Source organism: Ranitomeya variabilis, chromosome 3 (assembly GCF_051348905.1).
Source record: "Ranitomeya variabilis isolate aRanVar5 chromosome 3, aRanVar5.hap1, whole genome shotgun sequence".
Lineage (NCBI taxonomy): Eukaryota > Metazoa > Chordata > Amphibia > Anura > Dendrobatidae > Ranitomeya > Ranitomeya variabilis.
Window position 1 is genome coordinate 648185623 of NC_135234.1, and position 16719 is coordinate 648202341.

Genomic DNA, 16719 nt, shown 5'->3' on the forward strand with positions numbered 1-16719 from the left:
GGGATTACATTAGACGACACTGCGAGGCGGGATCTCGACCAGCGCACCCGCACAGGCGCAGCCAGCCTGACACCAAATGAGGTCAGAAGACGGGCAGCGCAACATGTGTGCATGGCCAAGGGCTAACCTAACAGCGCAGGCTCCGGGACAGATTCAAACAACGCTGAGGAGTGGGCGCACGGCGCCAAGGGGGTAAAAATGATGGCTGTGCTGCGTCACACGACAAAGGAAAGTTCCACCTACCGGACGGTTTAACGCTGTGTGGGGACACATTTCATAAGTGTTAGGTTCAGCATGTGCAAGGAGCATCACGAAAAGAGGCACTTTTTCCCTTTGCATTATTACTGCTGCACAAGGTGGCTCCTTCAGTAACAAACGCCTGGGGGGGGGGGGGGTCAGGTTCCCTTACATTTAACTTGTTGTGTCTGCGTGGCGGTCGCAGTACACGTTGCCGTATACACAGCAGGGGAACAGCTGGCGGTGCTGAACCCCACTAACACATTGGCGAGGTGTTTGGCTCTGTGCGTACAGCACTTCTGGACGGCAACTAGCGGTGTTGGAGCCCAGGGACAGGTGGAGGAGGAGGAGGTTGGAGGAGGTTGGAGGAGGTAGGAGGGATTGCCACACACACAGCAGGGGAAAAGCTGACGTTACTGAACCCCAATAACAGAGGAGGGACTGTTGACTGTGCGTACAGCACTTCTGGACGGCAACTGGCGGTGTTGGAGCCCAGGGACAGGTGGAGGAGGAGGAGGTAGGAGGAGGTAGGAGGGATTGCCACACACACAGCAGGGGAACAGCTGACGTTACTGAACCCCAATAACAGAGGAGGGACTGTTGACTGTGCGTACAGCACTTCTGGACGGCAACTGGCGGTGTTGGAGCCCAGGGACAGGTGGAGGAGGAGGAGGTAGGAGGAGGTAGGAGGGATTGCCACACACACAGCAGGGGAACAGCTGACGTTACTGAACCCCAATAACAGAGGAGGGACTGTTGACTGTGCGTACAGCACTTCTGGACGGCAACTAGCGGTGTTGGAGCCCAGGGACAGGTGGAGGAGGAGGAGGTAGGAGGAGGTAGGAGGGATTGCCACACACACAGCAGGGGAACAGCTGACGTTACTGAACCCCAATAACAGAGGAGCGACTGTTGACTGTGCGTACAGCACTTCTGGACGGCAACTAGCGGTGTTGGAGCCCAGGGACAGGTGGAGGAGGAGGAGTTTGGATGAGGTTGGAGGAGGTTGGAGGGATTGCCACACACACAGCAGGGGAACAGCTGACGTTACTGAACCCCAATAACAGAGGAGGGACTGTTGACTGTGCGTACAGCACTTCTGGACGGCAACTGGCGGTGTTGGAGCCCAGGGACAGGTGGAGGAGGTAGGAGGAGGTAGGAGGGATTGCCACACACACAGCAGGGGAACAGCTGACGTTACTGAACCCCAATAACAGAGGAGGGACTGTTGACTGTGCGTACAGCACTTCTGGACGGCAACTGGCGGTGTTGGAGCCCAGGGACAGGTGGAGGAGGAGGAGGTAGGAGGAGGTTGGAGGAGGTTGGAGGGATTGCCACACACACAGCAGGGGAACAGCTGACGTTACTGAACCCCAATAACAGAGGAGGGACTGTTGACTGTGCGTACAGCACTTCTGGACGGCAACTGGCGGTGTTGGAGCCCAGGGACAGGTGGAGGAGGAGGAGGTAGGAGGAGGTTGGAGGAGGTTGGAGGGATTGCCACACACACAGCAGGGGAACAGCTGACGTTACTGAACCCCAATAACAGAGGAGGGACTGTTGACTGTGCGTACAGCACTTCTGGACGGCAACTGGCGGTGTTTGGAGCCCAGGGACAGGTGGAGGAGGAAGGAGGAGGTAGGAGGGATTGCCACACACACAGCAGGGGAACAGCTGACGTTACTGAACCCCAATAACAGAGGAGCGACTGTTGACTGTGCGTACAGCACTTCTGGACGGCAACTGGCGGTGTTGGAGCCCAGGGACAGGTGGAGGAGGAGGAGGTAGGAGGAGGTTGGAGGAGGTTGGAGGGATTGCCACACACACAGCAGGGGAACAGCTGACGTTACTGAACCCCAATAACAGAGGAGGGACTGTTGACTGTGCGTACAGCACTTCTGGACGGCAACTGGCGGTGTTGGAGCCCAGGGACAGGTGGAGGAGGAAGGAGGAGGTAGGAGGGATTGCCACACACACAGCAGGGGAACAGCTGACGTTACTGAACCCCAATAACAGAGGAGCGACTGTTGACTGTGCGTACAGCACTTCTGGACGGCAACTAGCGGTGTTGGAGCCCAGGGACAGGTGGAGGAGGAGGAGTTTGGATGAGGTTGGAGGAGGTTGGAGGGATTGCCACACACACAGCAGGGGAACAGCTGACGTTACTGAACCCCAATAACAGAGGAGGGACTGTTGACTGTGCGTACAGCACTTCTGGACGGCAACTGGCGGTGTTGGAGCCCAGGGACAGGTGGAGGAGGTAGGAGGAGGTAGGAGGGATTGCCACACACACAGCAGGGGAACAGCTGACGTTACTGAACCCCAATAACAGAGGAGGGACTGTTGACTGTGCGTACAGCACTTCTGGACGGCAACTGGCGGTGTTGGAGCCCAGGGACAGGTGGAGGAGGAGGAGGTAGGAGGAGGTTGGAGGAGGTTGGAGGGATTGCCACACACACAGCAGGGGAACAGCTGACGTTACTGAACCCCAATAACAGAGGAGGGACTGTTGACTGTGCGTACAGCACTTCTGGACGGCAACTGGCGGTGTTGGAGCCCAGGGACAGGTGGAGGAGGAAGGAGGAGGTAGGAGGGATTGCCACACACACAGCAGGGGAACAGCTGACGTTACTGAACCCCAATAACAGAGGAGGGACTGTTGACTGTGCGTACAGCACTTCTGGACGGCAACTGGCGGTGTTGGAGCCCAGGGACAGGTGGAGGAGGAGGAGGTAGGAGGAGGTTGGAGGAGGTAGGAGGGATTGCCACACACACAGCAGGGGAACAGCTGACGTTACTGAACCCCAATAACAGAGGAGCGACTGTTGACTGTGCGTACAGCACTTCTGGACGGCAACTAGCGGTGTTGGAGCCCAGGGACAGGTGGAGGAGGAGGAGGTTGGAGGAGGTTGGAGGAGGTAGGAGGGATTGCCACACACACAGCAGGGGAACAGCTGACGTTACTGAACCCCAATAACAGAGGAGGGACTGTTGACTGTGCGTACAGCACTTCTGGACGGCAACTGGCGGTGTTGGAGCCCAGGGACAGGTGGAGGAGGAGGAGGTAGGAGGAGGTTGGAGGAGGTAGGAGGGATTGCCACACACACAGCAGGGGAACAGCTGACGTTACTGAACCCCAATAACAGAGGAGCGACTGTTGACTGTGCGTACAGCACTTCTGGACGGCAACTAGCGGTGTTGGAGCCCAGGGACAGGTGGAGGAGGAGGAGTTTGGATGAGGTTGGAGGAGGTTGGAGGGATTGCCACACACACAGCAGGGGAACAGCTGACGTTACTGAACCCCAATAACAGAGGAGCGACTGTTGACTGTGCGTACAGCACTACCAGGCAACAACTAGCGGTGTTGGAGCCCAGGGACAGCAGTAGAAGCAGAGGAACACAATGTAGGCCGAAGCCTGATTGGAGAAAGGGAACCTTTAACCCCCCCCCCCAAGGCATTTGTAGCTGAAAGAGCCAGCTTGTGCAGCTCAAAAGATGCAAAAGGAAAAGGTGGCTCTTTTAATTATGCTCCTTGCAAGCACAGAACTAAACACTTATAAAATGTGTCCCCTGAAACCGTGAAACTGTCCCGGAGGTGGGACTTTCCTTCGTAATATGACGCAGCACAGCTGTCATTCCTACCCCCTCGGCGCCGTGCCCCGGCTCCTCATCGTTGTTTGATTCCGTCCCGGAGCCTGCGCTGTTAGGTTATCCCTTGGCCAGGCACACTTAGCGCTGCCCATCTTCTGACATCATTTGGTGTCAGGCTGGCTGCGCTTGTGCGGCCGCGCTGTCCGAGAGCCCGCCTCGCAGTGTGGTCTAATGTAATCCCACCGCGGGCCTGGGATCAGTGGCCATGCGCAGTGCATATCCTCGCCTCTCGCTCCCCTCCCTACGGCTTTTTCAGACTGTGCGCTGCCACGGCCGTGGCATGCTATTACGGATCAGCTGGCACCGCACAGTCTGAAGAAGCCGTAGGGAGTGGAGCGAGAGGCGAGGATATGCACTGCGCATGGCCACTGATCCCAGGCCCGCGGTGGGATTACATTAGACCACACTGCGAGGCGGGCTCTCGGACAGCGCGGCCGCACAGGCGCAGCCAGCCTGACACCAAATGATGTCAGAAGATGGGCAGCGCTAAGTGTGCCTGGCCAAGGGATAACATAACAGCGCAGGCTCCGGGACGGAATCAAACAACGATGAGGAGCCGGGGCACGGCGCCGAGGGGGTAGGAATGACAGCTGTGCTGCGTCATATTACGAAGGAAAGTCCCACCTCCGGGACGGTTTTACGGTATCAGTGGACACATTTTATAAGTGTTAAGTTCTGCGTGTGCAAGGAGCATAATGAAAATAGCTACCTTTTCCTTGTGCAGCATTACTGCTGCACAAGGTGGCTCTTTCAGTAACAAACGCCTTGGGGGGGGGGGGGGACAGGTTCCCTTACATTTCAGTTGTGTCAGCGTGGCGGTCGCAGGACACATTGCCGGCTACACAGCTGGGGATCAGCTGACGTTACTGAAACCCAATAACACTGGGTCGTATGTTTTGACTGTGCAGATGGCACTTCTGAGCCTCAACTGGCGTTGTTGGAGCCCAGGAATGTAAGTTCAGGTGGTTGAAAGATGAACACAACAGGAGACCTGGATAACGTATACAGTGACCTAATTATTTAATCAGGAGGAGGAGTGGCAAATTCCTGCGAGATCCAGGCCTTGTTCATTTTCAGGAAAGTAAGCCGGTCAACGTTATCGGAGGATAGTCGCATGCGACGGTCAGTTAGTACACCACCTGCAGCACTAAAGACACGTTCCGATAATACACTGGCCGCAGGGCAAGACAGCACCTCCAATGCATACTGGCTTAGCTCTGGCCATGTATCCAGCTTTGAGACCCAAAACTTGAAAGGGGAAGAGCCGTCTGGGAGTACAGCAAGAGGGCAAGACATGTAGTCTGTCACCATCTGACGGAACCGTTGCCTCCTGCTGACTGGAGCCGTCTGTGATGGTGTAGACTTTTGTGGGGGGCACACAAAACTGTGCCACAGTTGGGCCATACTGGTCTTGCCTTGGGCAGAGGCACTGCTTCTGCTCCCTCTTTGTGCAGAGCCTCCACCACTGCCTGGACGCACTGAGCTGCTTTGGAATGCACTAGCAGCACTTCTCTCAGTTGGAATGGAGAAGATGATGGAACTGACCAGTGTGTCTTGGTACTCCCGCATTTTTCGCTCCCGGTTCAACGGTGTGATGAGGCTTTCTACGTTGTCCCGGTAGCGAGGATCGAGGAGGGTGAACACCCAGTAATCAGACATGTTGAGAATGTGGTCGATGCGGCGGTCGTTTCTCAGGCACTGCAGCATGTAATCCACCATGTGCTGCAGACTGCCAACTGCCCAAGAAACGCTGTCCCCAGCTGGAGGCGTGATCTCTGCCCGCTCGTCATCACCCCACCCTCGCTGTACACACTGAGTACTGGACAATTGTGTAACTCCCTCCTCTGGACGGATGTCTTCCTCCTCCATTGACTCCTCCTCATCCTCCTCACAAACTGTCCCCTGCCTACGCGTTTGTGAGGAACCACGTGGCGCTGACTGTCCAGAAGATGATGGAAGTGGTGAATCCTCATCCTCCACCTCTTCCACAACATCATCCCTTAGCGCTTGCAGTGATTTTTCAAGCAGGCAGATAAGGGGGACAGTCATGCTGACTAGTGCATCATCTGCACTCGCCATCCGCGTGGAATAATCGAAGGGACGCAAAACCTGGCAGACATCCTTCATAGTGGCCCACTCTGTGGTTGTGAAGTCTGTACGGCGCTGACTGCGACTTTTGTGCGCCTGATACAGCTGGTACTCCATTACAGCTTGCTGCTGCTCACACAACCGCTCCAACATATGTAACGTGGAATTCCACCTGGTAGGTAGGTCACATATGATGCGATGTTCCGGCAGGCGGTGTCGGCGCTGCAGAGCCGCAATGCGCGCTTTTGCCGTGCTGGAACGCCGCAAGTGAGCACACTCTAGGCGGACCTTGTGCAGCAGTGCATCAAGATCCGGATAGTCCCTCAAAAAACTCTGCACGACCAAATTGAGCACATGTGCCAGACATGGGATGTGAGTGAGGTTGCCGAGGCCCAGGGCTGCCACCAGATTTCGGCCATTATCACACACTACCATGCCTGGCTGGAGATTCGCTGGCTCAAACCACACATCGCTCTCCTGCTTGATGGCATTCCAGAGCTCCTGCGCTGTGTGGCTACGATTCCCCAAAAAAATTAATTTCAAGACGGCCTGTTGACGTTTGGCCACGGCTGTGCTCATGTCGGTCGTAACAGGTACACGTTCATCACGGGTCCATGTGGAGGTGGACTGTGACGGCTCCTGCAGCGATGATTCTGAGGAACTGGTGTAAGAGGAGGAGTCAATGCGTACAGAATGGATTCCTGCAATCCTTGGAGTGGGCAGGACACGTCCTGCGCCACTCGCACGGTCTGTACCCGGCTCAACTACATTAACCCAATGGGCAGTGAGGGAAAGGTATCGCCCCTGTCCATGTTGACTGGTCCACGCATCGGTGGTGAGGTGGACCTTGCTACTGACGGCGTTCAGTAGCGCATGTTTTATGTGTCCCTCCACATGCTTGTGCAGGGCAGGGACGGCTTGCCTGCTGAAGTAAAAGCGGCTGGGCACACTGTACTGTGGGACTGCCAATGACATCAAGTCACGGAAGCTGTCAGTCTCCACCAGCCTGAATGACAGCATTTCCAGTGACAGAAGTTTGGCAATGCCTGCAGTCAGAGCCTGTGCTCGTGGGTGGTTTGACGAGAAAGGCCGCCTTTTCTCCCATGCCTGTACTACCGATGGCTGTAGACTGGGCTGGGAGTGTGTGGTTGACTGGGAAAGTGGTGCTGCGGGTGGAATTACAGCGGGTCTCTGGACAACAGGGCCAGAGGTTCTTCCACGGCGATCCTGGGAGGAAGCCGAACCAGCTGCGTGTGAGCTAGAGGAAGAGGCAACACGAGCTGAAGAGGTGGTAGCTGCCGCTGTTGGTTGGCCTAGCTCTTCAGTGTGTTTGTCTAACTCCGCCGGGTGCCTGTTGCGCACATGTTTCCACATGTTGGAGGTATTGAGGTTGGCGACTTTTTGACCTCTTTTGATTTTTTGATGACACACCTTGCATCTGACATAGCAAATGTCATCTGCAACTGTGTCAAAAAAGGACCAGGCACTGCAAGTCTTGGGAGCCCCCCTTTTGACTTTTGGAAGAGACATGCTCCTTACGGGTGCCAAAGCGGAGGCTGCAGGATCCGCAGTCTTCCCCCTCCCTCTCCCTCTTTGGACCGTACGGGGAATCTCTTCCTCAGAGCTGCTCCCACCACCTTCCTGTCCCTGACGCCAAGATGGGTCAAGGACCTCGTCATCCACACTACCCTCTGCCCCCAACTGCTCCTCCCGGGTAGTCTCAGCAGCAGAGCACGCACCAGTAAGTGGCACCTGAGTGTCATCATCAGCTGATGCGGCCTGCGATGTGGTGAACGGAGCCACTGGCCCACCCGCCTCTTCAGACTCAGAGAGAAAAAGCTGTTGGGCATCACTGCACCCTGCCTCTTCTTCCATTTCTCCAATGCTGCTTGGCTGGCCCCCTGTTTCCAAGCCAAGAGATTCAGAGAACAGAAGTAGAGACGGCTCCTGTCCTGGGCTCTCTGTCTGCCTGGGCAATTTGGCAGGTGGTGAAGAGACAGATGGCTGCTCTCCAGTGCTCTGTGTCTGAGAGGATGTGGCACTAATGGAAGTTGATGCATTAGCTGCCATCCATCCCACAACGGCTTCAATTTGGTCTTCACGCAGCAGCGGTGTACGGCGCTCGGCGACAAAGCTGCGCATGAACGACTGTTCCCTCGTGAAAGTGGGTGCTGATGAGTCACCGGTGCCCGCAGCGGGCACAGAATCCCCACGTCCCCTCCCTGCTCCGCGCCCACGCCCACGTGCCTTACTCACTGCCTTCTTCATCGTGGTTGACTGATAAAGAAAAGCAGAAAAGTACTAACGGCTTTGTGTGCTTATTCCTGAAAAACTCCTCCTAACAGGTATAAGAAACACTAATTAGCTAAAGTGTGGACTAGACTTTAATATGAGTTAATGTGGCCTACACAAATGTAAAGTGGTGTAACTGGTGTGTTTGGTGAACTTTATTATTTATTTCTTTTTTGGGGGCTGAACTGACAACGGATAGAGCTGCAGTCACACGGAGACCGTGCAGACAGACGTTAACGGCGCTGTAAGGCCCAAAAACCCTCCTCTACTTTATCCTATGTAGTGTTTTTCCACAAATTAGCTGGAGACGGGTGGAAAGACACTAATAGGATTTTTTTAAATTAATTAGCAGCAGACTACAGTACTTGAAAAAAAATTAAAATTGATTTGGCGGTATGACGCAGTTAACAACCCTGAGCTGGAGACAACCAAGCTACGGCTGCTCACAGACTACAGGGCGAGCTGCAGTCACACGGAGACCGTGCAGACAGCCGTAAACGGCGCTGCAAGGCCCAAAAACCCTCCTCTACTTTATCCTATGTAGTGTTTTTCCACAAATTAGCTGGAGACGGGTGGAAAGACACTAATAGGATTTTTTTAAATTAATTAGCAGCAGACTACAGTACTTGAAAAAAAATTAAAATTGATTTGGCGGTATGACGCAGTGAACAACCCTGAGCTGGAGACAACCAGGCTATAGCTGCTCACAGACTACAGGGCGAGCTGCAGTCACACGGAGACCGTGCAGACAGCCGTAAACGGCGCTGCAAGGCCCAAAAACCCTCCTCTACTTTATCCTATGTAGTGTTTTTCCACAAATTAGCTGGAGACGGGTGGAAAGACACTAATAGGATTTTTTTAAATTAATTAACAGCAGACTACAGTACTTGAAAAAAAATTAAAATTGATTTGGCGGTATGACGCAGTGAACAACCCTGAGCTGGAGACAACCAAGCTACGGCTGCTCACAGACTACAGGGCGAGCTGCAGTCACACGGAGACCGTGCAGACAGCCGTAAACGGCGCTGCAAGGCCCAAAAACCCTCCTCTACTTTATCCTATGTAGTGTTTTTCCACAAATTAGATGGAGACGGGTGGAAAGACACTAATAGGAATTATTTGAAAAAATGTGCAGCAGCCTGCACTACTTCAAAAAAAAAAAAAAAAAAGGACAGTATGAGGCAATGAACCACCCTCCCTGAACTGAATACAACCAGCTATGGATGGCCTATGTGGCTGCACTCAGACTAGAGAGTGGGCTGCACTCACACACACACACACAGAGAGACCTTGCAGATCGCTGTGAAAACAGCGCTACAAGGCAAAAGCAAGGTGAATAGTAGGTGAACACAGCGGTTGCTAAATTAGCCTTTGGAAAGCACAAAGAAGCAAATCGCTATCTCTAAACTGTCCCTCAGTCAGCAAACAGCGTCCTGTCACTAACTGAATTCACAGCAGAGTGATCGCAAAATGGCGCCAGCGACTTTTAAACTGCATCATGACATCATTTCAGCAGCCAATCACAGCCTTGCCAGTACTTTCATGCCCTCCATGCTAAACAGGATGTGCCCACACTTGGAATCTTTCTCATTGGCTGAATTTCTGAATTTTGAATCATGGAACTTCCGATTCCGGTATCCGATACGCGCCAAGTATCGGAATCCCGGTATCGGAATTCCGATACCGCTAGTATCGGCCGATACCCGATACTTGCGGTATCGGAATGCTCAACACTAATTAACAGTCATTTTGTATTTCTTCCATTTTTTTACTATTGCACCAAGAGTTGTGTCCTTCTCACCCAGCGTCTTACTTATGGTTTTGATGCACATTCCTGCTTTTTGCAGGTCTATGTTCACGTCCCTGACATCCTTAGAAAACGCTTTTGGCTTGCCCATGTTGTAGTGGTTAGAGTCTGACTGATTAATTGAGTCTGTGGACTGGAGTGTTTTACAAAGGTGATTATGTAAGACAGCTGTCTTTAATGCAGGTAACGAGTCAATTAAGAGCTTCTAACTGGTCTATAGGAGCCAAAACTCTTAAAGATTGGTAGGGGATCAAATATTTATATCTCACTTCAAAATGCAAATAAATTTATGCAATGTGATTTTCAGGATTTTATTTTTGATATTGTTAGGGATCAGGATTATCCCGCTGCGTGGGATAGATCGAAAGCCTTATCTGCCTCTGCAGTCTCCCATACAGCTTCGGCCACTGCAGCTGAGCATAGACGTCGGTCCCAGCGTCTTGCTCAGGCTCATGCAGTTCGTTTGGTTACTGCTGGCTCTCCAGCTAAGCCCTTAGTAGCCAGCAATATTTAGGTGCAGTCCAGCACTCTGAAGGCCAGAAATCACCTTACTGAGCATATCTGTGATGTGGTAGCTCCGGATTGACCTGCGGGCGATGTCACGGCCGGCTGGGCATGAGTGTTTAGGATGAAGCTTAATGTTTAAAAGGCTCTCAGAGGCGTACGTTAGTGTGCTACTATCATTTTATGTATGGCTATATGAGAGAGTCTCTACCACTCTGTCTGCAAATGTCGTGAGTCTGGCTAAGCTTTGTGTCAAGACTCTGAACATTTTTTATTACCTTTTTGTGCATTACTGCCCTTTTCCAAGATGGCGTCTTTGGTCTCATGTGCACTGTGTCTTCCTGCTATAAAACTCCACCCCAGCCTTTAGTCTGTGCTAGAATATTCTGCCTTGCATCCAGCTCCTGATCTCTGGTGACTCCCTGGCTATATACCTGCTCCTGTGAACCTGTGGGGTTATTCCTGCTACTCTGCTCTGAGTTCCTGCTGCATACACCAGTTCCAGTAATCATCCTTCATCTGCTGCTCGTGTTTGCTTCCATCTGCATTTGCTGGACATGTAAGCTGTTTCTGCTCTGCAAGAACCTGAGACTATTACCCAGACCTCCCTGGTTGAGCTAAGATATTATTTAAACTGCCTTATAAGCATATCTATCTGTGTTGTGGACAAAGCAAGGACTTATTCGTGTCGTGTATCCTCAAGAATAATTGTGCTTCATAGACTCTTTGCGTGATTGCATTTTCCTCTGAAGTTTCCTATAGACTGCTGAGCTGCATTTGATATTTGCACCAAGTGTTGTGTACTTGCGTTTCTCTCTGCACCTGTTTGAATCACCATGTGATAATATAGACTTTACCACTTATAAAACTGTGTCCTGTAGTTGTCTTGTTCCACGCAAAGAGTCTCCTGAGTTATCACCTATAATTATTACAGAAGTTTGGAAGCTTTGAACTCAATCAACAAGTGTTTGGACAGACTTTGCAGGACTCAAGCACCCGCATGGCAGCCCAGGAAAACAAACTTGCTGGCATAGAGTCCCAGTATGGACGGGCTTTTCAGGACATAAGGACGCAAATAGCTGCACAAGTGACTTTTCCCTCTGGGCAACCGCCACCAGCTAGCCCACCTAAGTTGCCCCATTCAGATTTAATGGTGATCGCGACAAATTTTGTGGCTTTGTGAATCAATGTATGCTATATTTTGATGTGCATGCTGACCGTTTTCCTAATGATAGATCCAAAGTATTGTGTGTAATAATGCAGCTGATCGTACGGCCGCTCGCCTGGGCGAATCCGATGATTGAGTCTCGTAACCCACGGTTAAATAACTTGGATGATTTCTTGGCCGCTATGGCATTAATGTTTGATGATCCTAATCGCCGTGCAACCGCTGAATCTGCTTTATTGTCTTTACGCCAGGCAAAACGTTCTGTTATTGAGTATGCTACTGAATTCAGGAGATTAGCGGTAGATACCAATTGAGACAGTTATGCACAATTGCCTATTTTTAAAAGGGGTCTGTCTAGTATTGTAAAAGATGAACTAGCTCGCTCTGAGTCACCACAAGAGCTAGAGACATTTATACAGCATTGTGTGCGTATTGACATTCGCCTTACTGATCGTATGCTGAAGTTTGCTGCATATAACTGTGTTTCTAACTTTTCCCTTCCTTCCAAAGAGCCTGCAGGTAAAACATCTCGGGAGGTGGAGGAGGTGCCCATGCAAATTGATTCCGTTCAGAGGTGCGAGATCAATGAGTGCCGGGAGCATCGCCTTCGTGAAAGTCTATGTTTCTACTGCGGCCAATCTGACCACTTCTTGATCAATTGTCCTAAGTGTCCTAGACGGCCTAACAAGGTGCTAGCAGCAGTAAGGGAGTATGACAACTGTGATGATGAATCTGATATCTCTGAATGTAGCCTGCCTTTAAATGCTGTATTCCATTCACTTTCTATGACTTCCCCCCCCAAGGAGCTTAAGGAAAAGAACTCTCACTGTTCTCTCCCTATTAAGATCATGTGTTCAGGACAGTGGATTTCCAGTGCAGCTATGATTGACTCTGGTGCAGGTGGCAATTTCATGGATATCGCATTTGCCAAGGAACATGGTATTGAAATTCAGCAAAGAGCCTCTCCAATTACCATGGAAACAGTGGATGGGTCACCTTTAATCTCTGGGCCTGTGGATCAGGAGACCGTACCCTTTGAAATTTTGTTGGAGCCTAATCATCAGGAGCAACTTTCTTTCTTGCTAATTTCTTCTCCTCATTTTCCTGTGATTTTAGGCATTCCTTGGTTGCGTTCTCAGAACCCAATTATCAACTGGGATACCAAGGAGATTATCTTTCCAACAAGGAGCAACTCAGCATTAACAGAAGCTGTCCCTGAGTCCACGGCTACGGAACCACATGTACAGGTATTTTCTTTACCTCCAGCATATAAAGAGTTCTCTGACATCTGTGACAAGAAGAATGCAGATCAGCTTCCTCCACACAGGCATTATGACTGTCCCATTGAGCTGCTTCCTGGGGCAGCTATTCCTTTTGGTAATGTATACCCTTTGGCGGCATCTGAGCTTCAAGCCTTAAAGGAGTATATTGATGAAAATCTGGCCAAAGGCTTCATACGTCCTTCTTCCTCACCAGCAGGGGCACCTATATTTTTTGTAAAGAAGAAGGATGGGACCCTGAGACCCTGTGTTGACTATCGGGAACTCAATAAGGTAACCGTACAAAACCATTAACCTTTGCCTCTGATTCCCAAATTACTGGAAAGAGTCTGCCATGCTAAGGTGTTCTCTCAACTGGATCTTCGTGGGGCTTATAATTTGGTGCGTATTCATCCAGGGGATGAGTGGAAGACAGCATTCAGATGCCGGTATGGACACTTTGAATCTCTTGTGATGCCCTTCGGGCTTCGTAACGCCCCTGCAACATTTCAACACCTTGCTAATGACATTTTCAGAGATTTGTTGGACCAGTTTGTAGTGATCTATTTGGACGATATACTAATCTTTTCTGACTCTTTCCAGGAACATGAAGAACATGTCAAAACTGTTTTAAGACGTCTGAAAGAGAACCATCTGTATATTAAGCCGGAGAAATGCGAGTTCCATCGTTCTGAGATACAGTTCTTAGGTTATATCATCTCTCCCCTGGGGCTGAACATGAAATCTGGTAAGATTCAAGCTATCCTTGACTGGCCGGTACCCAAGAACGTTAAGGAGGTCCAACGTTTTATTGGTTTTGCAAATTTCTACAAACGCTTCATTCGAAATTTTTATGATATTGTCCGTCCCATTACTTCTTTGACAAAGAAGGAAAAGCCCTTTAAGTGGTCAACACAGGCTCAAGAAGCTTTTGATCGGCTTAAGATCTGTTTCATATCAGCACCGCTGTTGATATATCCAGATCCAACACTTTCTTTCATTGTGGAGGTGCACGCTTCTGATAATGCTTTGGGGGCTATTCTCTCCCAAAGAACTGGAGAGAAGGGTCTGCTACATCATTGTGCTTTCTTTTCCTGTAGACTAACCTCAGCAGAGAAGAATTACAACGTGGGAGACAAGGAATTGCTGGCTATTATTGTGGCTTTCAAAGAATGGAGGCATCATCTGCAAGGAGCTGCACAACAGATCATAGTGCTAACTGACCAATGCAATTTAGAGTTCCTTAGATCCACTAGATGTATTTCTCCTCGTCAGGCTCGTTGGAACTTATTTTTAAATCAATTTAACTTTGTTATCTCGTACCGTCCAGGTTCTCGTAATGGGAAGGCTGATGCTTTATCCCGAATCCATGCTGCGAATTCCGTACCTAGAGCCCCGTCCAAGACCATTCTATCTGATGCCAATTTAATCGAAGTTATCCATGATCAGGACTTGTGGAAGGAGTGCAGGGAGGCCTATGACAGTGATGTATTTCTGGCCAACCCACCTGTGGATATTAATATTGTCTTTAAGGGTGGCATGTGGTTCAGAGATTGACGTATCTACGTCCCTGAGGTCGTCCATCTCCAGATCCTCAAGTTGGTGCATGACTCCAAGTTGGCTGGTCACAGGGGGGTACAGAAGACACAAGAGTTCCTGAGCTGATTCTTCTGGTGGCCAACTTGCCTGAAGGATACCAAGGACTATGTTCTCTCTTGCGAGGTATGTGCTCATTACAAGACTCCTCATGTGGCACCTACGGGTCTTCTACAACCATTACCTGTTCCGTCCCGCCCTTGGGGGTCTATATCAATGGACTTTATTGTGGAGCTGCCTACATCTGGGGGCATGAATACAATTGTGGTGGTAGTTGATCGCCTGACTAAAGCTGCTCATTTTGTTCCGCACACCGGCCTCCCCTCAGCTAAAGATACAGTGAACTTGGTTATACAGAATGTCTTTCGGTTTCATGGGGTTCCAGATGAGATCATCTCTGACCGTGGTGTGCAGTTCACTTCAAGATTCTGGAAGGGGTTTTGCTCTGCACTCAATATTAATGTCTGTCTCTCTTCCGCTTACCATCCCCAGACAAATGGTCAGACTGAGCGTACCAACCAGACGCTGGAACAATATCCAAGATGCTATGTCAGCCGTCTCCAGGATGATTGGTTGGAGTTGCTGCCGTTGGCTGAATTTTCATATAACAATTCTCAGAGCGCCTCCACTAAATTTACACCTTTCTTTGCCAATCTGGGTTATCATCCGTGTATCTTACCTTGGTCTCCAATTAATTCTCCGGTTCTGGCAGTGGAGGAAAGGCTGACTGCGATGAGGCAAAATCTGGAGGTTCAGAAGGAATCCCTGACCACAGCTCAAGAACGTTGTAAGAGATCGGCTGATAGATTCCGTAAACCTGCACCCATGTTCAAGGTAGGAGATTTCGTGTGGTTAGCAACTAAGAATCTGAAGTTAATCGTTCCTTCACAAAAACTTGGACAGAAATTCATTGGCCCTTTCAAGATCAACGGTATTGTGAGCTCTGTGGCCTGCCAGCTGAAGCTGCATAGGACTATGAAGGTACACCCAGTTTTTCATGTATCTTTACTAAAGTCTGTATCTCCTAATACCTTCCAGGGATGTGTTGTGCCACCTCCGCAGCCTGTGGTGACTGATGGGCAAGAACAATTTGTGGTGGAGGAAATTGTTGATTCCAGGATTCGCAGGAATCGGCTCCAATATCTGATAAGATGGCAGGGATATTCCCCTGAGGAAGACTCTTGGGTCCTGTGGAAAACATCAATGCCCAACAGAAGATTTCTCGTTTTCATCAGAGATTCCCTGAGAAACCAGGTCCAGGATCATCCTGAGGCCGCTTCTAAGGAGGGAGTAATGTCAGGACTCTGAACATTTTTTATTACCTTTTTGTGCATTACTGCCCTTTTCCAAGATGGCGTCTTTGGTCTCATGTGCACTGTGTCTTCCTGCTATAAAACTCCACCCCAGCCTTCAGTCTGTGCTAGAGTATTCTGCCTTGCATCCAGCTCCTGACCTCTGGTGACTCCCTGGCTATATACCTGCTCCTGTGAACCTGTGGGGATATTCCTGCTACTCTGCTCTGAGTTCCTGCTGCATACACCAGTTCCAGTAATCCTCTTTCATCTGCTGCTCGTGTTTGCTTCCATCTGCATTTGCTGGACATGTAAGCTGTTTCTGCTCTGTAAGAACCTGAGACTATTATCCAGACCTCCCTGGTTGAGCTAAGATATTATTTGAACTGCCTTATAAGCATATCTATCTGTGTTGTGGACTAATCAAGGACTTATTCGTGTCAAGTATCCTCAAGAATAATTGTGCTTCATAGACTTTCTGCGTGATTGCATTTTCCTCTGAAGTTTCCTATAGACTGCTGAGCTGCATTTGATACTTGCACCACGTGTCGTGTACTTGAGTTTCTTTCTGCACCTGTTTGAATCACCGTGTGATAATATAGACTTTACCACTTATAAAACTGTGTCCTGTAGTTGTCTTGTTCATCGCAGAGTCTCCTGAGTTATCCCCTATAATTATTACACTTTGTGACTATACACGTAGGCAGACAGCTCAGTTGCAGAGCTTCTCTTTCATTTCTGTATGCGAATGACACAGCTCAGTTGCATAGGTTCTCTTTCGTTTCTGTGTGCGAGTGACACAGCTCAGTTGCAGTGCATCTGTTC